The sequence below is a fragment of the Castor canadensis genome, chromosome 15, assembly GCF_047511655.1.
Source record: "Castor canadensis chromosome 15, mCasCan1.hap1v2, whole genome shotgun sequence".
Classification (NCBI taxonomy): domain Eukaryota; kingdom Metazoa; phylum Chordata; class Mammalia; order Rodentia; family Castoridae; genus Castor; species Castor canadensis.
The window spans coordinates 67,482,858-67,508,554 of NC_133400.1; the positions used below are offsets into that span (position 1 = coordinate 67,482,858).

At 39.3% G+C, this 25,697-nt stretch overlaps 1 protein-coding gene across 14 annotated transcripts in view; it reads left to right on the top strand.

Annotated features, from left to right (window-relative positions):
- Nucleotides 1-25,697, top strand: part of LOC109700328 (cyclin-Y) — a 666,198-nt gene that overhangs the window by 142,397 nt on the left and 498,104 nt on the right. The gene's annotated exons all lie outside the window — the stretch shown is intronic.

Sequence of the window (25,697 nt, forward strand, 5' to 3'; positions counted from 1 at the left end):
TGCCTGTCTTTTCATGGTTAAGTTGGGTTTCAGTTTCTGTGTGCAGAATCCCTTGAAGAATCTTTTGTAGTGGTGGCTTTGTGGTCACATATTGTTTTAGTTTCTGCTTATCATGGAAGACTTTTATTGTTCCATCTATTTGAATGATAGTTTTGCTGGGTAGAGTATCCTGGGGTTGAAGTTATTTTCATTCAGTGCCTGGAAGATCTTACCCCACGCTCTTCTTGCTTTTAATGTTTCTGTTGAGAAGTCTGCTGTGATTTTGATGGGTTTACCTTTGTATGTTACTTGTTTTTTCTCTCTTACAGCCTTCAATATTCTTTCCCTAGTTTCTGAACTTGTTTTAATAATGATATGTCATGGGGTAGTTCTATTTTGATCTGGTCTGTTTGGTGTCCTGGAGGCCTCTTGCATCTGTATGGGAATATCTTTCTCTAGATTTCGGAAATTTTCCGTTATTATTTTGTTCACAATCATTTTTTTTAAGATACTGTTAAACATTTACCAGCACACCCATTGTATTTAGGTAATCCAGTGTGTTGTTTTACCTCTTACATAACTCTTGAGTCTGACTGCTCATGCCCACTCCCATTGCTGCCACCTTAAGTTTGGACTCAACTCACTTGGATTACTGATCCAAGTCCATAGACTGAACTCCCTGCTTTACCTTCTTTAGACCTACATCTGTGCTATGACTAAATGAGGGACTTTGTATAAATCAGATCTTATTATGTCACTTTCTTACATACACTTTTTCTTTTTAATGGTTCTCCAGGTACCTTAGACTTAAGTGGCAGACACCTTAGCATGAACAAAAGACCCCTCGTGATCCAGCCTTCCCAACCCACTTTCTGTCTTTTCTTTGTACCTCTGCTTCAACCATGCCCAAACCCTTGCAGTTCCTCAGATATGCCTCTTGCTTTATATTCAATTCTGCCCTCACTTCCTCCTGAAAGTTTCCTTGACCCCCTCAGGCTGGGTAAGTGGGCCTTTGGAGAACTCCTGCGAGCTCCTGCAGTAGCCTATGAATGCTTTCTTTACAGATGATATTATGGTTTTCAAAACTGTTGCTGTGTCTGGGTCACCTAAAGGGAAAAGAACCTGTGATACTGAGTTGTGGCATTCCCTGTGCTTCCTTGAGTGCCTGGCGAGTGTGCCAATCCACCTGGTTTAAAGAAGGAAAGATGATAAAGCCACGTGGTGTTCTGTTTTTGGTTGTAAGCCTAAACCTCTTCATTTAGATAAACTTACATTTCTATTATGTGACTCCACCTTTCTGAGAATACTAGAGCAGTTTGCATCTGTGGCTCCTATCATTTTTGTTTTTGATTGGAAGGAATGTTGTAGCTAAGGCCATTGTTGGGGTGATACCAGTTATGTTAGGGCAGCTGTTGTTGGGACCACAGCCAATGTCTCTCCTCTGCAGCCTCCTCATCCTCTTTCCATCCCCAGTGTTTGGTGGTCTGTTGGACAGGCCCCTCACCTGTCACCTTTTTATGAGTCTGTAGTTACACTATGGAAATTGGCAAACATGAGACTGCATTAAGTAGTTAGTTTCTTGATTGTTATATTCCTTTCCCTTCTGGGTATCAGAGTTTTAGGTTTGACGTGGAACCTCATTCTCGCTGTTCAAAAGGAGAATGGAAATGCTAAAAGGCCACAGGATAATAGAATGCTTGCAAATTACATCCCTCCACTTGACTGAAATTAGTATTTTATCCAAAACCAGAGTGTGTACTCTATCATTTCTTTGCATAAATGAGATGTCATCTCAGTCTTTCTTTTTAAGAGAGCCATTCAACCCAGAAGGGACCAAGGATTCCTTATAGGGTGGAAGAAATTGCCAGATTACAGAGAAATTAGCTCATTTATCATGCCTTGGCTTTTCATGATACGAATTTTTTTGCTTGTGGGGAAAAGTTGCATGCAGTTCCTGGTGTCTTTTCCTTTTCTTCACTTGTTTAAATTAATTATTTTAAAAAATATGAGTGCTTACCCAAGTATTAGAAAAAAAAAACAGCCAAGCTACATCCTTCTTTTAATTAATACGATTTTTAGAAGTTCTTTGCTTTGAAAAAGAAGGTGAAAAAAAAATAAAACCATGTCTGAGTGTGAGGGGTAGGGAGAGGGAGAGAATGCAAGTGAGAGTGGGAGGGAGAACTGCGTGTTTCTCAAGGGTTCCTTGAAATACTTATGGAGTAAGAACTGTTGTCCTGAAGCCAAAGCAGAAATGTAAAATTCAGAAATAAAATGCAAGTCATGTTTTTCTTTGCACATCTTTTCAGAAATACTAAAGTCAAAACCATGCTTTTTAGTCATCCTCTGTGTGGGGTCATGTTTTTGCTCCTGGGCGGTGTTGACCTTTTGCATGGGGAAAGGACCCACCTTCTGGTCTTCCTTTTATCTGGCATGTAGAAGCTGCTGTCCCCTGTTGGGGACTTCTTTCCTCCGAGCATTCCTATGGCCTTCCTATTCTCCCCTTACCCACTTTTCCCAACTCTCTTTATCACCTTCATGTGTGCTGGGGTCAAGACTGTCTTTTGCAGCTCCTGGTCTGTCACACACATGTCTTCTTTGGGGCTTGTTAGGCTCCACAGAGAAGACTACAGTCAGATGTTGAAGCATCCAAAGGAGCTAAAGCTGTTACACCAGTGATTTCTGCTTTTGGTTTTTACTTTTTGTTTTTTTCCTTTGCTTACATGCCATGGAAAATATTTTTGAGAAACCAGGAACTCCCTCAAGCGTTTTTATGTTCATTTAAGATTTTTTCATCCTATCAAAGGGTCTAATTTCTGATAGTTTTATTTTAAAGTATAAATGTTTATAAACTGTCTTTTAAAAACGTTTCAAGTGAAATTATAACACCGTAGTCGTTTGGTAGCTGTCATCAGTCATTTAAAAATGTATGAACATGCTGTTCTTTAGCAATTGCAAATTTCATATCATTCCATTTTTATCTTGAACTTGTATTTCCTTTCTGTTTTCTCCATAGAATTTTATCTTAAATGAAATACTTTTGATTTCTGATAGTCACTTATTATACTATCATACTTTTGTAAAAAGTGAACCTAAATTTAATTTAATTTTTTATTTCTAGTTCTTACAAGGCACAAAGTGTCAAAAATAAATTTTAATATTGAAGCATCATCATTAGTTGTCAGTTGATTAAAACACTACAAACATATTAAAATTTTAATAAGTAATTATTAAACCTGAACCTGAAATATTTTTGGAAAAACATTTCTTACTGGGATAGTTCTGTGATTGACCATTGTTTTTTACTAGAATGAGGCAGTATTGCCTGCCAAAGTCTTTGTTTTTATAGAAGTGCTGAGGAACTTCATTCACATACATGAATAGACAGGAATAGAGGGGGTTTTGTTATAATGACGTCACTAAATGTTTCTATTCCATATGAATTGGAATCCATTTGATTGGAATTACTCAGCTATAGGAGACACTCCCTTTTGCAGTTCTGTAATATACCAGGCTTTACAAGATGGAACAAATGATTTAGTTATACCTGCTGCTTGACACCCACAAAAAATAAATAAATCAGTGATAAATTTCAGAACACCTTCTTGGATTCCTCTATCTGTCCACCCATTACCCTCTTCCAGGTGCCCCTGTCACAAAGGTAATTGTCAACATATTCTTCACATTTATTTACATCTCTGTGCTAGTTCAATGACTAGCCTCCGAAAGAACTCACCTGCATGTTGAATGGAAGATCCCCACCTGCTCTTTTCCTTTGGGTTAATGTTTTCAGCTTCTCTTTTGATTTAAATGTATTTTTGTCAAAATGCTGCATGTTCTTCCTATCGTAAATCAGTCATTTAAGTAGGACTTACTTTCTGTCAGTGAAGGTCTGTTCTGTGAACTCACTTAACATGTTCATAATGCATGTTACATGAGAGCTGCCATTGCTCTCTGATCGGTCATAAAAGGCTGACAGGTAGATTGAAGTAGGCACCTGCCTCCACTCGCTGACCCATTGTTTTAGCTTCCTGTACTTCCTCTACACAGCTCATCCTTGTCCTGCTCACATGATCTTTCCCTTGGGTTCTAATCACTGACTAGGTATTGCCCTGACAGAAACCACCATCAAGCTGGCAGTGCTCCCTGTGTTCCTAGTGGAGATTTCCACAGGACTCGGGGGGTGGGGAGGGGGAGGCTTGGCATTGGACCCTGCTGTAGAACCAGGATTAGAGATGGCTGCTTCCACTCCTTGTGTGCCCCTAGAGATTTTCATGCTGAGTTGGAACAGATCTCAGGTCAGGTTGGCCTGCCTTTCTCTGTGAAGCTGTAGCAATGCAGTTGTGAAGGAGGAATGTGGCAGGGACCCTGCATCATGCCTCAGCCATTTTAAAGCTCTCTGAATACCTAGGCTGAAAATCACTGCTTTAATCCTTGACTTAGCTTGTGTCAAGAATTTTTTTTTTTATCTTGGGAGGAGTCTTGTTATGTTGCCCAGGCAATTTTCTCCCGACTTTATTAGAACACCCATTATTTGGAAACAGGAGGATGTAGATATTTTCTGCCCAGGTAGTATATCTGCACTACCTCTTCTATGTATGAACTTGTGGTGACCCTTCTGCTCTTGGGACAGCTTTTTCCCCCACTTCTCTCTTGAGCTGCAAGAGGCAGGGGTGAGCCAGGGTCTCCTGGCCAAACCAAGCCTTGTAAGATAAATGTACAGGAAAGCCCTCTTTGAGTATTGTGGTCTGCTTTTCCCAGAAATAACACTCTACTGTGGTGTCTGATCTCTTGGGCTTTCAAGTCTGGACAGAGCTGCTTGCTCAGTACAAACTCAGATGCAATCAGGCCCAGAATGTCATTTTTCTTATTATGCCTTTTACTGCATCCTCTCCTCTGACCAATGTTGTGCCAGATCTAGAGGTCAGAAAGTTGCTCAGTAAACGCAGATGTAGAGAGAGGGCTGGGGTGGGACATGATGCCCTCTCCACAGCAGGGAGCTGCTGACAGTGCCCTCTGGCCTGTTTGTTGGTATTGATAAAACTTACTTTTCAGCCAGCCACTGCTGCCTACCTCCCACCTCAGCACACCCCCCCACCCCCAAGCTGTAAAGCTGAGTAGCTTCAGTTGCCCTTCAGTTAGTACAGGCTAACCTTTCTGGTACATTTCATAGCTTATCATAGGTATAGCCCACCTTACATGGTTTACGTTTTTGGTCTGCTGTCTGATGACATACAGGGAGGCCACTGAATTTAATTGATAATCCGACTCAGTCACTGTGTAAGAAGAGTTAAAAGTCTTCTAAGGATTTCCTAATGATTAAAGCATAACCCTCTGGAGCCAAACTACCTGAGCTTAGATCCATCACTGTCTGTGTCACCTGATGATTCAGTTGATCTTCCTGTCCTGAATCTCAGTTTTTTCATCTGTAAAATGGAGTTAATATCTCTCCCTGAGATTGTCTAAAAGACCAAGTGTAACTAAAACAGCAGGAATTCTCATTAAATTCAGTCTTTACCCTGAAGATAGGTTCTCATTCACACTGTTGGATTGAGTCTCTTCCCTGGCTCAGGTCTCTGGCATCTCCTCAGCTTGTCTTACTTTTAAGAGTCTGTTGTGCTGCCCACACCTCAGAAGAGAGGGGCTGTATGCCAGCCCATCAGTGGAGCCTGGCCCATCTTTTCCTGTCCATGTTTCCTTGATATAGACAGGTTGGTCTTGGACTTTCCATTTAAGTTACTTCCAAACACCTTGGAAGCAAACCAGGAGGAGGTCACGTCTGAATGACATAAGCCAGTCTTTGACACAGCCCTTATAATAGTACTCACAGCACTTTGATTCTCACCTACGGTGTCACATGACATCCTCACCTCCACCATGTGCCAGAATAATTTTTTGGTGGATTGACTAGTTCTAGATTCAGTGTAATAACTGTAATCATGAGCATCTAGAAACAATGTAAATGAATATGTAGTATCACAATGGGCAAAGGTATATAATAAGTTTTTAAAAGCAATGGAGAAAATTGTCTAAAAATGAAAAGTCATGTCAAAATACATCCTAAAAGGCTGGATGTGGTGGCTCAGGTTTGTAATCAGCTACTTGAGTGGTAGAGATTGGAAGGATCTCTGTTCAAGGTCAGCCTGGGCAAAAAGTTAGTGAGACCCCATCTCAAGTCAATAAGCTGGGTATGGTGCTTCACACTTGTGATTTTAGCTGTGCAGGAAGCTGTAAGTAGGAGGATCATGGTTTGAGGCCAGCCCTGAGCAAAAATGAAAGACCCTATCTGAAAAATAAAGTTTAAAAAAGGGGGTTGTCTGGGCATATGTGGCTCAAATGGTAAAGCCACTTTTGTAGCAAGTGTGAGGCCCTGAGTTCAAACCCCACTGTTGCCAAATTCTAAAAATGAAATTAAGCAGGAAAAATACCCTAATACATATGACAAAGTATTAATACGTTTATGTTTTAAAGAATTAATATATAACCAACAAAATGCTAATGCATCAATAGAAAACTGGGCATAGTTTTGTTGACATGGTTATGTGTGAACACATGTGTTTATATATATTTATACACGAATACATCCATATGCTTAAGTACCTGTGACATTTCTGTATAAACATGCATAGGAGAAAGACTAAAGGATACACACCAAAATATCAGTAGTGATTGTTGTCTCTGGATTGTTGAGCTATATTTTTTCTTTATGTATCTGTATATTTTCCAAGTTTTAACTTTCATTTGTACCATTTGTAGTTATATTGTCTTCCTTATACTGCTCTCTGTTTTCCAAATTTTATATATAAGTATGTATTTTCTTTTAGAATCAGAAGTAGGTTTTATAAGATCCTACTTAATTGCAGTTTCTGTGCTTCTGAAGAAATTCTTTGGCCATATGTATTCTATGTGAGAAACAGAAAACACCTAAAGTTGGCAACTTAAGTGTGATTATTTGTTTTTCGAATAGCTTTCTCTTGTGTCCTGTCTGTCTCCTAGTCCCTCCCTTGTAATTTTCCCCTCCCTATGACTGTTTCTGCCCTAGACATCTTTGAAATTTTTCTTTCTCTTCCTTATTGTTTCACCTGCTTTGTGTATTTAGATTTCCTTTCAAATGCACAGAATGTCCTGTTCCCTCAGGCTTGGGTTTAGAAATAAGCACAGGTCAGCCTGGCAGTTCCAAGTTCCCTTTCTGCAGTACAGGAGGTGTGCCTCATGGGATGACCGTACCAGGATGCCTTGCTCAGGGTCAGAAGTGTGGGGTGATGTCTTCCCATGGTGCATTTTGTGTTCCGGTCACTGTGTTCCTGACCTTGCTGTCAGGTTACAAGCTCAATAAGGCAGGAACTTTGGTGTGCACTCTGAACAGGGGCTCAATAATTGTGTTTTGAATTGAGTGAATGATTGAATCTACTGCAGTATCAAAGCCTATAGGAATTGTGTGATAATCTCAAACTTATTCTAAAAAAATTATATATTTAACTTTTTATTTGATTGTCCAAAGCCTGATATAGGCTGTCCATAGGGAAGAAAAGGTAAATAAATTCTTTCTTTTGAACCAGATTCTGTAATCCACGTTGGCTTGTTTTCTCAATAATCAATTTTGCATCTCCAAAAATTACTGTAGTTCTGTACATTGGAGTTGAAGCTTCCCATTTATGTGGCCTGCCAGTTCTTCATATCCAGAATAATTAGTAAGCTAAATAAGTCTTTGAGTCTTTGTAAGATAGTTAAGTGTTTTTATATCAGAACCTGTTTTAAATGGAACTTATTTCATGTGATGTCTGGGTTCACCACCACCACTTATGCTGGAGAGGAGGGAGCCCCAGGAGCCCAGTACACTGTTCCCTCTGGGCTGTGTCCCCTACCTTTCCCTTCTAGTCTCTCCTTGTCTGCACCTGTATGGGATATTTCCAAAAAGGTTGTTGGATGGGATGGTACTTACGATTTCTTCTGTCCTAATTTACTGCTGAATGGTGACTGACCCTTGCCACTGCAAGGTCTGTTTTAGAAACAGAAGAGGGAAACCCAGGGTAATTTCTAATGTCTGTCCACAAAAGAGGTTAGCTGAAATTACATTTAGATTGTTAACAAATCCTCATTAATATTAGACGCTAGGCTTTTCCAGAAAGGTGCATTTTTTTTCATTTTTCTTTTATTATTCATATGTGCATACAAGGCTTGGTTCATTTCTCCCCCCTGCCCCCACCCCCTCCCTTACCACCCACTCCACCCCCTCCCGCTCCCCCCCCTCAATACCCAGCAGAAACTATTTTGCCCTTATCTCTAATTTTGTTGTAGAGAGAGTATAAGCAATAATAGGAAGGAACAAGGGTTTTTGCTGGTTGAGATAAGGATAGCTATACAGGGCATTGACTCACATTGATTTCCTGTGCATGGGTGTTACCTTCTAGGTTAATTCTTTTTGATCTAACCTTTTCTCTAGTTCCTGGTCCCCTTTTCCTATTGGCCTCAGTTGCTTTAAGGTATCTGCTTTAGTTTCTCTGCGTTAAGGGCAACAAATGCTAGCTAGTTTTTTAGGTGTCTTACCTATCCTCACCCCTCCCTTGTGTGCTCTCGCTTTTATCATGTGCTCATAGTCCAATCCCCTTGTTGTGTTTGCCCTTGATCTAATGTCCACATATGAGGGAGAACATACGATTTTTGGTCTTTTGAGCCAGGCTAACCTCACTCAGAATGATGTTCTCCAATTCCATCCATTTACCAGCGAATGATAACATTTCGTTCTTCTTCATGGCTGCATAAAATTCCATTGTGTATAGATACCACATTTTCTTAATCCATTCGTCAGTGCTGGGACATCTTGGCTGTTTCCATAACTTGGCTATTGTGAATAGTGCCGCAATAAACATGGATGTGCAGGTGCCTCTGGAGTAACAGTCTTTTGGGTATATCCCCAAGAGTGGTATTGCTGGATCAAATGGTAGATCGATGTCCATCTTTTTAAGTAGCCTCCAAATTTTTTTCCAGAGTGGTTGTACTAGTCTACATTCCCACCTACAGTGTAAGAGGGTTCCTTTTTCCCCGCATCCTCGCCAACACCTGTTGTTGGTGGTGTTGCTGATGATGGCTATTCTAACAGGGGTGAGGTGGAATCTTAGTGTGGTTTTAATTTGCATTTCCTTTATTGCTAGAGATGGTGAGCATTTTTTCATGTGTTTTCTGGCCATTTGAATTTCTTCTTTTGAGAAAGTTCTGTTTAGTTCACATGCCCATTTCTTTATTGGTTCATTAGTTTTGGGAGAATTTAGTTTTTTAAGTTCCCTGTATATTCTGGTTATCAGTCCTTTGTCTGATGTATAATTGGCAAATATTTTCTCCCACTCTGTGGGTGTTCTCTTCAGTTTAGAGACCATTTCTTTTGATGAACAGAAGCTTTTTAGTTTTATGAGGTCCCATTTATCTATGCTATCTCTTAGTTGCTGTGCTGCTGGGGTTTCATTGAGAAAGTTTTTACCTATACCTACTAACTCCAGAGTATTTCCTACTCTTTCTTGTATCAACTTAAGAGTTTGGGGTCTGATATTAAGATCCTTGATCCATTTTGAGTTAATCTTGGTATAGGGTGATATACATGGATCTAGTTTCAGTTTTTTGCAGACTGCTAACCAGTTTTCCCAGCAGTTTTTGTTGAAGAGGCTGCTATTTCTCCATCGTATATTTTTAGCTCCTTTGTCAAAGATAAGTTGCTCATAGTTGTGTGGCTTCATATCTGGATCCTCTATTCTGTTCCACTGGTCTTCATGTCTGTTTTTGTGCCAGTACCATGCTGTTTTTATTGTTATTGCTTTGTAATATAGTTTGAAGTCAGGTATTGTGATACCTCCTGCATTGTTCTTTTGACTGAGTATTGCCTTGGCTATTCGTGGCCTCTTGTGTTTCCATATAAATTTCACAGTAGATTTTTCAATCTCTTTAATGAATGTCATTGGAATTTTGATGGGAATTGCATTAAACATGTAGATTACTTTGGGGAGTATCGACATTTTTACTATGTTGATTCTACCAATCCATGAGCAATGGAGATCTCTCCACTTTCTATAGTCTTCCTCAATCTCTTTCTTCAGAAGTGTATAGTTTTCCTTGTAGAGGTCTTTCACATCTTTTGTTAGGTTTACACCTAGGTATTTGATTTTTTTTGAGGCTATTGTAAATGGAATTGTTTTCATACATTCTTTTTCCGTTTGCTCATTGTTAGTGTATAGAAATGCTAATGATTTTTCTATGTTGATTTTATATCCTGCTACTTTGCTATAGCTATTGATGATGTCTAGAAGCTTCTGAGTAGAGTTTTTTGGGTCTTTAAGGTATAGGATCATGTCGTCTGCAAATAGGGATATTTTGACAGTTTCTTTACCTATTTGTATTCCTTTTATTCCTTCTTCTTGCCTAATTGCTCTGGCTAGGAATTCCAGTACTATGTTGAATAGGAGTGGAGATAGTGGGCATCCTTGTCTGGTTCCTGATTTTAGAGGGAACTGTTTTAATTTTTCTCCGTTAAGTATAATGCTGGCTGTAGGTTTGTCATATATAGCTTTTATAATGTTGAGGAACTTTCCTTCTATTCCTAGTTTTCTTAGAGCTTTTATCATGAAATGGTGTTGGATCTTATCAAAGGCTTTTTCTGCGTCTATTGAGATGATCAAGTGGTTTTTGTCTTTGCTTCTGTTAATGTGGTTTATTACGTTTATTGATTTTCGTATGTTGAACCACCCCTGCATCCCTGGGATGAAGCCTACCTGGTCGTGGTGGATAATCTTTTTGATGTGTTGCTGAATTCGGTTTGCCATTATTTTGTTGAGGATTTTTGCATCAATGTTCATTAAGGAGATTGGCCTATAGTTCTCCTTTTTGGAGGTGTCTTTGCCTGGTTTTGGGATAAGTGTAATAGTGGCTTCATAAAATGTGTTTGGCAGTTTTCCTTCCCTTTCTATTTCATGGAACCGTTTAAGGAGGGTTGGTATCAGTTCTTCTTTAAAGGTCTGATAGAATTCAGCAGAGAATCCATCAGGTCCTGGACTTTTCTTTTTGGGGAGACTCTTGATTGCTGCTTCAATTTCATTTTGTGTTATAGGTCTATTCAGGTGATTAATTTCCTCTTGGTTCAGTTTTGGATGATCATATGTATCTAGAAATCTGTCCATTTCTTTTAGATTTTCAAATTTATTTGAATATAGGTTCTCAAAGTAGTCTCTGATGATTTCCTGGATTTCCATGGTGTTTGTTGTTATCTCCCCTTTTGCATTCCTGATTCTACTAATTTGGGTTTTTTCTCTCCTCATTTTAGTCAGGTTTGCCAGGGGTCTATCGATCTTGTTTATTTTTTCAAAGAACCAACTTTTTGTTTCATTAATTCTTTGTATGGCTTTTTTGGTTTCTATTTCATTGATTTCAGCTCTTATTTTTATTATTTCTCTCCTTCTATTTGTTTTGGGATTTGCTTGTTCTTGTTTTTCTAGGAGTTTGAGATGTATCATTAGGTCATTGATTTGGGATCTTTCAATCTTTTTAATATATGCACTCATGGCTATAAACTTTCCTCTCAAGACTGCCTTAGCTGTGTCCCATAGGTTCCGGTAGGTTGTGTTTTCATTTTCATTGACTTCTAGGAACTTTTTAATTTCTTCTTTTATTGCATCGATGATCCATTCTTCATTAAGTAATGAGTTATTTAGTTTCCAGCTGTTTGCATGTTTTTTGTCTTTACTTTTGTTGTTGAGTTCTACTTTTACTGCATTGTGGTCAGATAGTATGCACGGTATTATTTCTATTTTCTTATATTTGCTGAGGCTTGCTTTGTGCCCTAGGATATGATCTATTTTGGAGAAGGTTCCATGGGCTGCTGAGAAGAATGTATATTGTGTAGAGGTTGGATGAAATGTTCTATAGACATCTACTAGGTCCACTTGATCTATTGCATATTTTAGATCTTGGATTTCTTTATTGAGTTTTTGTTTGGATGACCTATCTATTGATGATAATGGAGTGTTAAAGTCTCCCACAACCACTGTGTTGGCGTTTATATATGCTTTTAGGTCTTTTAGGGTATGTTTGATGAAATTGGGTGCGTTGACATTGGGTGCGTACAGATTGATGATTATTATTTCCTTTTGGTCTATTTCCCCTTTTATTAGTATGGAATGTCCTTCTTTGTCTCGTTTGATCAATGTAGGTTTGAAGTCTACTTTGTCAGAGATAAGTATTGCTACTCCTGCTTGTTTTCGGGGGCCATTAGCTTGGTAAATCATCTTCCAGCCTTTCATCCTAAGCATATGCTTATTTCTGTCGGTGAGATGAGTCTCCTGTAAGCAACAAATTGTTGGATCTTCTTTTTTAATCCATTTTGTCAAACGGTGTCTTTTGATGGGTGAATTAAGTCCATTGACATTAAGTGTTAGTACTGATAGGTATGTGGTGATTCCTGCCATTTAGTTATCTTAGTTGTTTGAAGGTTTGATTGTGTGTACCTAACTTGATGTTACTCTCTACTGTCTTGCTTTTTCTTATCCTGTGGTTTGGTGCTGCCTGCCTTTTCATGGTTTGAATATAGATTCTCGAAGTAGTCTCTGATTATTTCCTGGACTTCCATGGTGTTTGTTGTTATCTCCCTTTTTGCATTCCTGATTCTACTAATTTGGGTTTTTTCTCTCCTCATTTTAGTCATCAGGGTTGCCCGGGGCGGCGGGCGGGGGGGATGTCTATTGATCTTGTTTATTTTTTCAAAGAACCAAGTTTGTGTTTCATTAATTCTTTGTATGGTTTTTTTGGTTTCTATTTCGTTGATTTCAGCTGTTATTTTTATGAGTTCTCTCCTTCTATTTGTTTTGGGACTTGCTTGTTCTTGTTTTTCTAGGAGTTTGAGATGTATCATTAGGTTATTGATTTGGTATCTTTCAGTCTTTTTAATATATGCACTCATGGCTATAAACTTTCCTCTCAGGACTGCTTTAGCCGTGTCCCATAGGTTCCGGTAAGTTGTGTTTTCATTTTCATTGACTTTCAGGAACTTTTTAATTTCCTCTTCTATTTCATCGATGATCCATTGTTCATTAAGTAATGAGTTATTTAGTTTCCACCTGTTTGCATGTTTTTTGTCTTTACTTTTGTTGTTGAGTTCTACTTTTACTGCATTGTGATCAGATAGTATGCACGGTATAATTTCTGTTTTCTTATATTTGCTGAGGCTTGCTTTGTGCCTTAGGATATGATCTATTTTGGAGAAGGTTCCATGGGCTGCTGAGAAGAATGTATATTGTGTAGAAGTTGGATGAAATTTTCTGTAGACATCAACTTGGTCCTTTTGATCTATTGTATATTTTAGATCTTGAATTTCTTTATTGATTTTTTATTTGGATGACCTATCTATTGATGATAATGGGGTTTTAAAGTCTCCCACAACCTTTCAGGGTATGTTTGATGAAATTTGGTGCGTTGACATTGGGTGCATACAGGTTGATGATTATTATTTCCTTATGGTCTATTTCCCCTTTTATTAGTATGGAATGTCCTTCTTTATCTCGTTTGATCAATGTAGGTTTGAAGTCTACTTTGTCAGAGATAAGTATTGCTACTCCTGCCTGTTTTCAGGGGCCATTGGCTTGGTAAATCTTCTTCCAGCCTTTCATCCTAACCCTATGCTTATTTCTTTCGGTGAGATGGGTCTCCTGTAAGCAACAAATTGTTGGATCTTCCCTTTTAATCCATTTCATCAAGCGGTGCCTTTTGATGGGTGAATTAAATCCGTTAACATTAAGTGTTAGTACTGATAGGTATATGGTGATTCCTGTCATTTAGTTGTCTTAGTTGTTTGAAGGTTTGATTGTGTGTACCTAAGTTGAGGTTACTCTCTACTGTCTTGCTTTTTCTTTTCCTGTGGTTTGGTGCTTGCCTGTCTTTTCATGGTTAAGTTGGGTTTCAGTTTCTGTGTGCAGAATCCCTTGAAGAATCTTTTGTAGTGGTGGCTTTGTGGTCACATATTGTTTTAGTTTCTGCTTATCATGGAAGACTTTTATTGTTCCATCTATTTGAATGATAGTTTTGCTGGGTAGAGTATCCTGGGGTTGAAGTTATTTTCATTCAGTGCCTGGAAGATCTTACCCCACGCTCTTCTTGCTTTTAATGTTTCTGTTGAGAAGTCTGCTGTGATTTTGATGGGTTTACCTTTGTATGTTACTTGTTTTTTCTCTCTTACAGCCTTCAATATTCTTTCCCTAGTTTCTGAACTTGTTTTAATAATGATATGTCATGGGGTAGTTCTATTTTGATCTGGTCTGTTTGGTGTCCTGGAGGCCTCTTGCATCTGTATGGGAATATCTTTCTCTAGATTTCGGAAATTTTCCGTTATTATTTTGTTCACAATCATTTTTTTTAAGATACTGTTAAACATTTACCAGCACACCCATTGTATTTAGGTAATCCAGTGTGTTGTTTTACCTCTTACATAACTCTTGAGTCTGACTGCTCATGCCCACTCCCATTGCTGCCACCTTAAGTTTGGACTCAACTCACTTGGATTACTGATCCAAGTCCATAGACTGAACTCCCTGCTTTACCTTCTTTAGACCTACATCTGTGCTATGACTAAATGAGGGACTTTGTATAAATCAGATCTTATTATGTCACTTTCTTACATACACTTTTTCTTTTTAATGGTTCTCCAGGTACCTTAGACTTAAGTGGCAGACACCTTAGCATGAACAAAAGACCCCTCGTGATCCAGCCTTCCCAACCCACTTTCTGTCTTTTCTTTGTACCTCTGCTTCAACCATGCCCAAACCCTTGCAGTTCCTCAGATATGCCTCTTGCTTTATATTCAATTCTGCCCTCACTTCCTCCTGAAAGTTTCCTTGACCCCCTCAGGCTGGGTAAGTGGGCCTTTGGAGAACTCCTGCGAGCTCCTGCAGTAGCCTATGAATGCTTTCTTTACAGATGATATTATGGTTTTCAAAACTGTTGCTGTGTCTGGGTCACCTAAAGGGAAAAGAACCTGTGATACTGAGTTGTGGCATTCCCTGTGCTTCCTTGAGTGCCTGGCGAGTGTGCCAATCCACCTGGTTTAAAGAAGGAAAGATGATAAAGCCACGTGGTGTTCTGTTTTTGGTTGTAAGCCTAAACCTCTTCATTTAGATAAACTTACATTTCTATTATGTGACTCCACCTTTCTGAGAATACTAGAGCAGTTTGCATCTGTGGCTCCTATCATTTTTGTTTTTGATTGGAAGGAATGTTGTAGCTAAGGCCATTGTTGGGGTGATACCAGTTATGTTAGGGCAGCTGTTGTTGGGACCACAGCCAATGTCTCTCCTCTGCAGCCTCCTCATCCTCTTTCCATCCCCAGTGTTTGGTGGTCTGTTGGACAGGCCCCTCACCTGTCACCTTTTTATGAGTCTGTAGTTACACTATGGAAATTGGCAAACATGAGACTGCATTAAGTAGTTAGTTTCTTGATTGTTATATTCCTTTCCCTTCTGGGTATCAGAGTTTTAGGTTTGACGTGGAACCTCATTCTCGCTGTTCAAAAGGAGAATGGAAATGCTAAAAGGCCACAGGATAATAGAATGCTTGCAAATTACATCCCTCCACTTGACTGAAATTAGTATTTTATCCAAAACCAGAGTGTGTACTCTATCATTTCTTTGCATAAATGAGATGTCATCTCAGTCTTTCTTTTTAAGAGAGCCATTCAACCCAGAAGGGACCAAGGATTCCTTATAGGGTGGAAGAAATTGCCAGATTACAGAGAAATTAGCTCATTTATCATGCCTTGGCTTTTCATGATACGAATTTTTTTGCTTGTGGGGAAAAGTTGCATGCAGTTCCTGGTGTCTTTTCCTTTTCTTCACTTGTTTAAATTAATTATTTTAAAAAATATGAGTGCTTACCCAAGTATTAGAAAAAAAAAACAGCCAAGCTACATCCTTCTTTTAATTAATACGATTTTTAGAAGTTCTTTGCTTTGAAAAAGAAGGTGAAAAAAAAATAAAACCATGTCTGAGTGTGAGGGGTAGGGAGAGGGAGAGAATGCAAGTGAGAGTGGGAGGGAGAACTGCGTGTTTCTCAAGGGTTCCTTGAAATACTTATGGAGTAAGAACTGTTGTCCTGAAGCCAAAGCAGAAATGTAAAATTCAGAAATAAAATGCAAGTCATGTTTTTCTTTGCACATCTTTTCAGAAATACTAAAGTCAAAACCATGCTTTTTAGTCATCCTCTGTGTGGGGTCATGTTTTTGCTCCTGGGCGGTGTTGACCTTTTGCATGGGGAAAGGACCCACCTTCTGGTCTTCCTTTTATCTGGCATGTAGAAGCTGCTGTCCCCTGTTGGGGACTTCTTTCCTCCGAGCATTCCTATGGCCTTCCTATTCTCCCCTTACCCACTTTTCCCAACTCTCTTTATCACCTTCATGTGTGCTGGGGTCAAGACTGTCTTTTGCAGCTCCTGGTCTGTCACACACATGTCTTCTTTGGGGCTTGTTAGGCTCCACAGAGAAGACTACAGTCAGATGTTGAAGCATCCAAAGGAGCTAAAGCTGTTACACCAGTGATTTCTGCTTTTGGTTTTTACTTTTTGTTTTTTTCCTTTGCTTACATGCCATGGAAAATATTTTTGAGAAACCAGGAACTCCCTCAAGCGTTTTTATGTTCATTTAAGATTTTTTCATCCTATCAAAGGGTCTAATTTCTGATAGTTTTATTTTAAAGTATAAATGTTTATAAACTGTCTTTTAAAAACGTTTCAAGTGAAATTATAACACCGTAGTCGTTTGGTAGCTGTCATCAGTCATTTAAAAATGTATGAACATGCTGTTCTTTAGCAATTGCAAATTTCATATCATTCCATTTTTATCTTGAACTTGTATTTCCTTTCTGTTTTCTCCATAGAATTTTATCTTAAATGAAATACTTTTGATTTCTGATAGTCACTTATTATACTATCATACTTTTGTAAAAAGTGAACCTAAATTTAATTTAATTTTTTATTTCTAGTTCTTACAAGGCACAAAGTGTCAAAAATAAATTTTAATATTGAAGCATCATCATTAGTTGTCAGTTGATTAAAACACTACAAACATATTAAAATTTTAATAAGTAATTATTAAACCTGAACCTGAAATATTTTTGGAAAAACATTTCTTACTGGGATAGTTCTGTGATTGACCATTGTTTTTTACTAGAATGAGGCAGTATTGCCTGCCAAAGTCTTTGTTTTTATAGAAGTGCTGAGGAACTTCATTCACATACATGAATAGACAGGAATAGAGGGGGTTTTGTTATAATGACGTCACTAAATGTTTCTATTCCATATGAATTGGAATCCATTTGATTGGAATTACTCAGCTATAGGAGACACTCCCTTTTGCAGTTCTGTAATATACCAGGCTTTACAAGATGGAACAAATGATTTAGTTATACCTGCTGCTTGACACCCACAAAAAATAAATAAATCAGTGATAAATTTCAGAACACCTTCTTGGATTCCTCTATCTGTCCACCCATTACCCTCTTCCAGGTGCCCCTGTCACAAAGGTAATTGTCAACATATTCTTCACATTTATTTACATCTCTGTGCTAGTTCAATGACTAGCCTCCGAAAGAACTCACCTGCATGTTGAATGGAAGATCCCCACCTGCTCTTTTCCTTTGGGTTAATGTTTTCAGCTTCTCTTTTGATTTAAATGTATTTTTGTCAAAATGCTGCATGTTCTTCCTATCGTAAATCAGTCATTTAAGTAGGACTTACTTTCTGTCAGTGAAGGTCTGTTCTGTGAACTCACTTAACATGTTCATAATGCATGTTACATGAGAGCTGCCATTGCTCTCTGATCGGTCATAAAAGGCTGACAGGTAGATTGAAGTAGGCACCTGCCTCCACTCGCTGACCCATTGTTTTAGCTTCCTGTACTTCCTCTACACAGCTCATCCTTGTCCTGCTCACATGATCTTTCCCTTGGGTTCTAATCACTGACTAGGTATTGCCCTGACAGAAACCACCATCAAGCTGGCAGTGCTCCCTGTGTTCCTAGTGGAGATTTCCACAGGACTCGGGGGGTGGGGAGGGGGAGGCTTGGCATTGGACCCTGCTGTAGAACCAGGATTAGAGATGGCTGCTTCCACTCCTTGTGTGCCCCTAGAGATTTTCATGCTGAGTTGGAACAGATCTCAGGTCAGGTTGGCCTGCCTTTCTCTGTGAAGCTGTAGCAATGCAGTTGTGAAGGAGGAATGTGGCAGGGACCCTGCATCATGCCTCAGCCATTTTAAAGCTCTCTGAATACCTAGGCTGAAAATCACTGCTTTAATCCTTGACTTAGCTTGTGTCAAGAATTTTTTTTTTTATCTTGGGAGGAGTCTTGTTATGTTGCCCAGGCAATTTTCTCCCGACTTTATTAGAACACCCATTATTTGGAAACAGGAGGATGTAGATATTTTCTGCCCAGGTAGTATATCTGCACTACCTCTTCTATGTATGAACTTGTGGTGACCCTTCTGCTCTTGGGACAGCTTTTTCCCCCACTTCTCTCTTGAGCTGCAAGAGGCAGGGGTGAGCCAGGGTCTCCTGGCCAAACCAAGCCTTGTAAGATAAATGTACAGGAAAGCCCTCTTTGAGTATTGTGGTCTGCTTTTCCCAGAAATAACACTCTACTGTGGTGTCTGATCTCTTGGGCTTTCAAGTCTGGACAGAGCTGCTTGCTCAGTACAAACTCAGATGCAATCAGGCCCAGAATGTCATTTTTCTTATTATGCCTTTTACTGCATCCTCTCCTCTGACCAATGTTGTGCCAGATCTAGAGGTCAGAAAGTTGCTCAGTAAACGCAGATGTAGAGAGAGGGCTGGGGTGGGACATGATGCCCTCTCCACAGCAGGGAGCTGCTGACAGTGCCCTCTGGCCTGTTTGTTGGTATTGATAAAACTTACTTTTCAGCCAGCCACTGCTGCCTACCTCCCACCTCAGCACACCCCCCCACCCCCAAGCTGTAAAGCTGAGTAGCTTCAGTTGCCCTTCAGTTAGTACAGGCTAACCTTTCTGGTACATTTCATAGCTTATCATAGGTATAGCCCACCTTACATGGTTTACGTTTTTGGTCTGCTGTCTGATGACATACAGGGAGGCCACTGAATTTAATTGATAATCCGACTCAGTCACTGTGTAAGAAGAGTTAAAAGTCTTCTAAGGATTTCCTAATGATTAAAGCATAACCCTCTGGAGCCAAACTACCTGAGCTTAGATCCATCACTGTCTGTGTCACCTGATGATTCAGTTGATCTTCCTGTCCTGAATCTCAGTTTTTTCATCTGTAAAATGGAGTTAATATCTCTCCCTGAGATTGTCTAAAAGACCAAGTGTAACTAAAACAGCAGGAATTCTCATTAAATTCAGTCTTTACCCTGAAGATAGGTTCTCATTCACACTGTTGGATTGAGTCTCTTCCCTGGCTCAGGTCTCTGGCATCTCCTCAGCTTGTCTTACTTTTAAGAGTCTGTTGTGCTGCCCACACCTCAGAAGAGAGGGGCTGTATGCCAGCCCATCAGTGGAGCCTGGCCCATCTTTTCCTGTCCATGTTTCCTTGATATAGACAGGTTGGTCTTGGACTTTCCATTTAAGTTACTTCCAAACACCTTGGAAGCAAACCAGGAGGAGGTCACGTCTGAATGACATAAGCCAGTCTTTGACACAGCCCTTATAATAGTACTCACAGCACTTTGATTCTCACCTACGGTGTCACATGACATCCTCACCTCCACCATGTGCCAGAATAATTTTTTGGTGGATTGACTAGTTCTAGATTCAGTGTAATAACTGTAATCATGAGCATCTAGAAACAATGTAAATGAATATGTAGTATCACAATGGGCAAAGGTATATAATAAGTTTTTAAAAGCAATGGAGAAAATTGTCTAAAAATGAAAAGTCATGTCAAAATACATCCTAAAAGGCTGGATGTGGTGGCTCAGGTTTGTAATCAGCTACTTGAGTGGTAGAGATTGGAAGGATCTCTGTTCAAGGTCAGCCTGGGCAAAAAGTTAGTGAGACCCCATCTCAAGTCAATAAGCTGGGTATGGTGCTTCACACTTGTGATTTTAGCTGTGCAGGAAGCTGTAAGTAGGAGGATCATGGTTTGAGGCCAGCCCTGAGCAAAAATGAAAGACCCTATCTGAAAAATAAAGTTTAAAAAAGGGGGTTGTCTGGGCATATGTGGCTCAAATGGTAAAGCCACTTTTGTAGCAAGTGTGAGGCCCTGAGTTCAAACCCCACTGTTGCCAAATTCTAAAAATGAAATTAAGCAGGAAAAATACCCTAATACATATGACAAAGTATTAATACGTTTATGTTTTAAAGAATTAATATATAACCAACAAAATGCTAATGCATCAATAGAAAACTGGGCATAGTTTTGTTGACATGGTTATGTGTGAACACATGTGTTTATATATATTTATACACGAATACATCCATATGCTTAAGTACCTGTGACATTTCTGTATAAACATGCATAGGAGAAAGACTAAAGGATACACACCAAAATATCAATAGTGATTGTTGTCTCTGGATTGTTGAGCTATATTTTTTCTTTATGTATCTGTATATTTTCCAAGTTTTAACTTTCATTTGTACCATTTGTAGTTATATTGTCTTCCTTATACTGCTCTCTGTTTTCCAAATTTTATATATAAGTATGTATTTTCTTTTAGAATCAGAAGTAGGTTTTATAAGATCCTACTTAATTGCAGTTTCTGTGCTTCTGAAGAAATTCTTTGGCCATATGTATTCTATGTGAGAAACAGAAAACACCTAAAGTTGGCAACTTAAGTGTGATTATTTGTTTTTCGAATAGCTTTCTCTTGTGTCCTGTCTGTCTCCTAGTCCCTCCCTTGTAATTTTCCCCTCCCTATGACTGTTTCTGCCCTAGACATCTTTGAAATTTTTCTTTCTCTTCCTTATTGTTTCACCTGCTTTGTGTATTTAGATTTCCTTTCAAATGCACAGAATGTCCTGTTCCCTCAGGCTTGGGTTTAGAAATAAGCACAGGTCAGCCTGGCAGTTCCAAGTTCCCTTTCTGCAGTACAGGAGGTGTGCCTCATGGGATGACCGTACCAGGATGCCTTGCTCAGGGTCAGAAGTGTGGGGTGATGTCTTCCCATGGTGCATTTTGTGTTCCGGTCACTGTGTTCCTGACCTTGCTGTCAGGTTACAAGCTCAATAAGGCAGGAACTTTGGTGTGCACTCTGAACAGGGGCTCAATAATTGTGTTTTGAATTGAGTGAATGATTGAATCTACTGCAGTATCAAAGCCTATAGGAATTGTGTGATAATCTCAAACTTATTCTAAAAAAATTATATATTTAACTTTTTATTTGATTGTCCAAAGCCTGATATAGGCTGTCCATAGGGAAGAAAAGGTAAATAAATTCTTTCTTTTGAACCAGATTCTGTAATCCACGTTGGCTTGTTTTCTCAATAATCAATTTTGCATCTCCAAAAATTACTGTAGTTCTGTACATTGGAGTTGAAGCTTCCCATTTATGTGGCCTGCCAGTTCTTCATATCCAGAATAATTAGTAAGCTAAATAAGTCTTTGAGTCTTTGTAAGATAGTTAAGTGTTTTTATATCAGAACCTGTTTTAAATGGAACTTATTTCATGTGATGTCTGGGTTCACCACCACCACTTATGCTGGAGAGGAGGGAGCCCCAGGAGCCCAGTACACTGTTCCCTCTGGGCTGTGTCCCCTACCTTTCCCTTCTAGTCTCTCCTTGTCTGCACCTGTATGGGATATTTCCAAAAAGGTTGTTGGATGGGATGGTACTTACGATTTCTTCTGTCCTAATTTACTGCTGAATGGTGACTGACCCTTGCCACTGCAAGGTCTGTTTTAGAAACAGAAGAGGGAAACCCAGGGTAATTTCTAATGTCTGTCCACAAAAGAGGTTAGCTGAAATTACATTTAGATTGTTAACAAATCCTCATTAATATTAGACGCTAGGCTTTTCCAGAAAGGTGCATTTTTTTTCATTTTTCTTTTATTATTCATATGTGCATACAAGGCTTGGTTCATTTCTCCCCCCTGCCCCCACCCCCTCCCTTACCACCCACTCCACCCCCTCCCGCTCCCCCCCCTCAATACCCAGCAGAAACTATTTTGCCCTTATCTCTAATTTTGTTGTAGAGAGAGTATAAGCAATAATAGGAAGGAACAAGGGTTTTTGCTGGTTGAGATAAGGATAGCTATACAGGGCATTGACTCACATTGATTTCCTGTGCATGGGTGTTACCTTCTAGGTTAATTCTTTTTGATCTAACCTTTTCTCTAGTTCCTGGTCCCCTTTTCCTATTGGCCTCAGTTGCTTTAAGGTATCTGCTTTAGTTTCTCTGCATTAAGGGCAACAAATGCTAGCTAGTTTTTTAGGTGTCTTACCTATCCTCACCCCTCCCTTGTGTGCTCTCGCTTTTATCATGTGCTCATAGTCCAATCCCCTTGTTGTGTTTGCCCTTGATCTAATGTCCACATATGAGGGAGAACATACGATTTTTGGTCTTTTGGGCCAGGCTAACCTCACTCAGAATGATGTTCTCCAATCCCATCCATTTACCAGCGAATGATAACATTTTGTTCTTCTTCATGACTGCATAAAATTCCATTGTGTATAGATACCACATTTTCTTAATCCATTCGTCAGTGCTGGGGCATCTTGGCTGTTTCCATAACTTGGCTTTTGTGAATAGTGCCGCAATAAACATGGATGTGCAGGTGCCTCTGGAGGAACAGTCTTTTGGGTATATCCCCAAGAGTGGTATTGCTGGATCAAATGGTAGATCGATGTCCAGCTTTTTAAGTAGCCTCCAAATTTTTTTTCAGAGTGGTTGTACTAGTCTACATTCCCACCAACAGTGTAAGAGGGTTCCTTTTTCCCCGCATCCTCGCCAACACCTGTTGTTGGTGGTTTTGCTGATGATGGCTATTCTAACAGGGGTGAGGTGGAATCTTAGTGTGGTTTTAATTTGCATTTCCTTTATTGCTAGAGATGGTGAGCATTTTTTCATGTGTTTTCTGGCCATTTGAATTTCTTCTTTTGAGAAAGTTCTGTTTAGTTCACATGCCCATTTCTTTATTGGTTCATTAGTTTTGGGAGAATTTAGTTTTTTAAGTTCCCTATATATTCTGGTTATCAGTCCTTTGTCTGATGTGTAACTGGCAAATATTTTCTCCCACTCTGTGGGTGTTCTCTTCAGTTTAGAAACCATTTCTTTTGATGTACAGAAGCTTTTTAGTTTTATGAGGTCCCATTTATCTATGCTATCTCTTAGTTGCTATGCTGCTGGGGTTTCATTGAGAAAGTTCTTACCTATACCTACTAACTCCAGAGTATTTCCTACTCTTTCTTGTATCAAGTTAAGAGTTTGTGATCTGATATTAAGATCCTTGATCCATTTTGAGTTAATCTTGGTATAGGGTGATATACATGGATCTAGTTTCAGTTTTTTGCAGACTGCTAACCAGTAGAAAGGTGCATTTTTAAGACTAAAGAAATTTTACCTTTGTGACATTGTGGCAAAGGAGTGAGATTTTGTTTGTCGTTCAGCTTGCAAACACTGCCATTTACTGTTTAGTCTACGTTTTTTCTGGAGAAGACTTAATACCAACTTTAGTGTTTTTGCTGATTTTAGATGGCTTATTTTTGAACCCTCTAGTACATTTTTTAAGTCATTATCTACTGTCCCTATGGCCAATTAAAAATCGTCTTACAAGCTATCATACATTGAATCAGATATTGCTATTATTCTTCTCCCAAGAAAGATGACATTTATGATCCCATCAATTTATTGCTTGTTTTTCAAAACAAAGCAAAATATGACTGTTAGTGCACCCAGTTATGTAGGAACTCTGGAAATTCCAGAGACTTTGATGAATATGTCGTTAGTAACCAAAAATACTGAGATCTTAAGAGTGATTGAAGTCAACTCTTAATAATGAGCTGACATATTGCTTATACCATTACATAAAATAGCTAAAGCATTTCAGAGCTGATTAATGGCTCCATGGTTTCAAATTTATTTGGAAGACAGATTTAGAATTGGGTAGTTTTGTCAGTCTGTCTTGGTGTTACACCACTATAAGTGATTCTGCTTACTCTAGTATTCCCCTCATTGTGTAGGGTCTTAGTCCTGTTCCAGCGAGCTTAGGAGAAAAGGAATACTTAGTTTTAAGGGCACCAGGGTATCTCAGAAATCTCGTGAATGACTAGAAGGTGGGAAATAAAGCTGTTAGGGGGATTCGGGCGGCACCAACTTTGTCCTATGGATCTGTACATAGCAGCTGCTTGGTGTCCTTCTGATCAGGTGTGGCAATTCAGTAGGGGAATCATAGGACACAAAATACAATTGTGTTCATGGCATGACTTATTACAAGAGCAAAGAAGCAAAATGAATACAAGGAGAAAATGCATGGTCAAGGTCCAAACGACACTGGCTGCAAGCCCCTGGGAGTTCTCTCCCAGAAGAGTTCTGCCATTCCACTTCATTGCCCCAAGAGGAGTGAGCTGTGAAAATCCATGGAATGTTGCCAGCCAGGACAATGTAGGGATTTTGTTGAGGATTACTCATGCATATAGCCTTGTTGATATGTACCCAATTCCAGGCTCTCAGAAGGAAGCAAGTGTTCTACATAGACCATACTGTTTGTATAGATAGTCAAGGAACAAAGTACATTGTTAGGGAGTGGTGGGGATCCTCCCCAAACCTAAGTTCTCAGGGCAAATAGAACTTTCCCCTTTCCATGCCAGAGTTTACTTACCTTTTAGGTCAGGTTGCTTGTCATAATAAACTTGGCTCTCAGGGATGCCCAATTCTAAATTCCTAGAAGAGAGAAATAGCCCAGCTAGGGTTTGATACCCATCCTGATGTAGGCAGTAGGTCAGAGAAATGGGTCATCTAGTGAGAACATGGATATTAAGAGTTCTTCCTATCTGTTTGTAGAGACAAAGGTTCATTCCGGACCCAGAAGACACTTCAAAAGGATGTCAATCATAGGAATGCATGTGTGGAAAAGCCTCTCAAGATTACATTCTTCATCTTGGCAAGGGTCCCTGTAAAAGCAGCATCACAGAGTAATAGAGCATAATGGTACCCAATTTGAGCCCTGGGTTTCACATGAAATTCAGCAGACCTAGTTACTCTGAAGAGAATGGGAGGTATCCATCTATATGAACACAGCGAATGCCTAAGAAATTCTGTAACAGATCCCAGCGCCTTTCCCTGAGTGTTTTGTAATAGTCCTAGTGAACTTCTGTTCTTTACCATTCTAATTTGAACTGGTTGGAGTGCATGGAAGTGTTGTGATTCATCTCTGAGATTGGGTCTTGTGGCCGATGTGTAAAATAGCATATGCTTTTATAATAAAGTTTGTTTTAAAGCTTTCTAGGTAAAGCTTTCAACCTAACCTGTTGAAGGTTCTGTTTTTCAGCCCTCTGTCCTGTGTTTGAGTAATCCCAATCTTCTCAATAATACCCCTATAAGAAACTCTAATATTTCAGTTTTCTTTGAGACACCTTCTTACTGTGTAACCCAACTGACTCCAACTCAAGATCTTCCTGCCTCAGCTTCCCAAGTAGTGGGATTATAGGCATATGCCACCACACTCATCTAGAAACTCTCATATTTCTTGAAGGAAGCCTATTCGTTGTACAATGGATAGCTTTTATTTACTGGAAGCA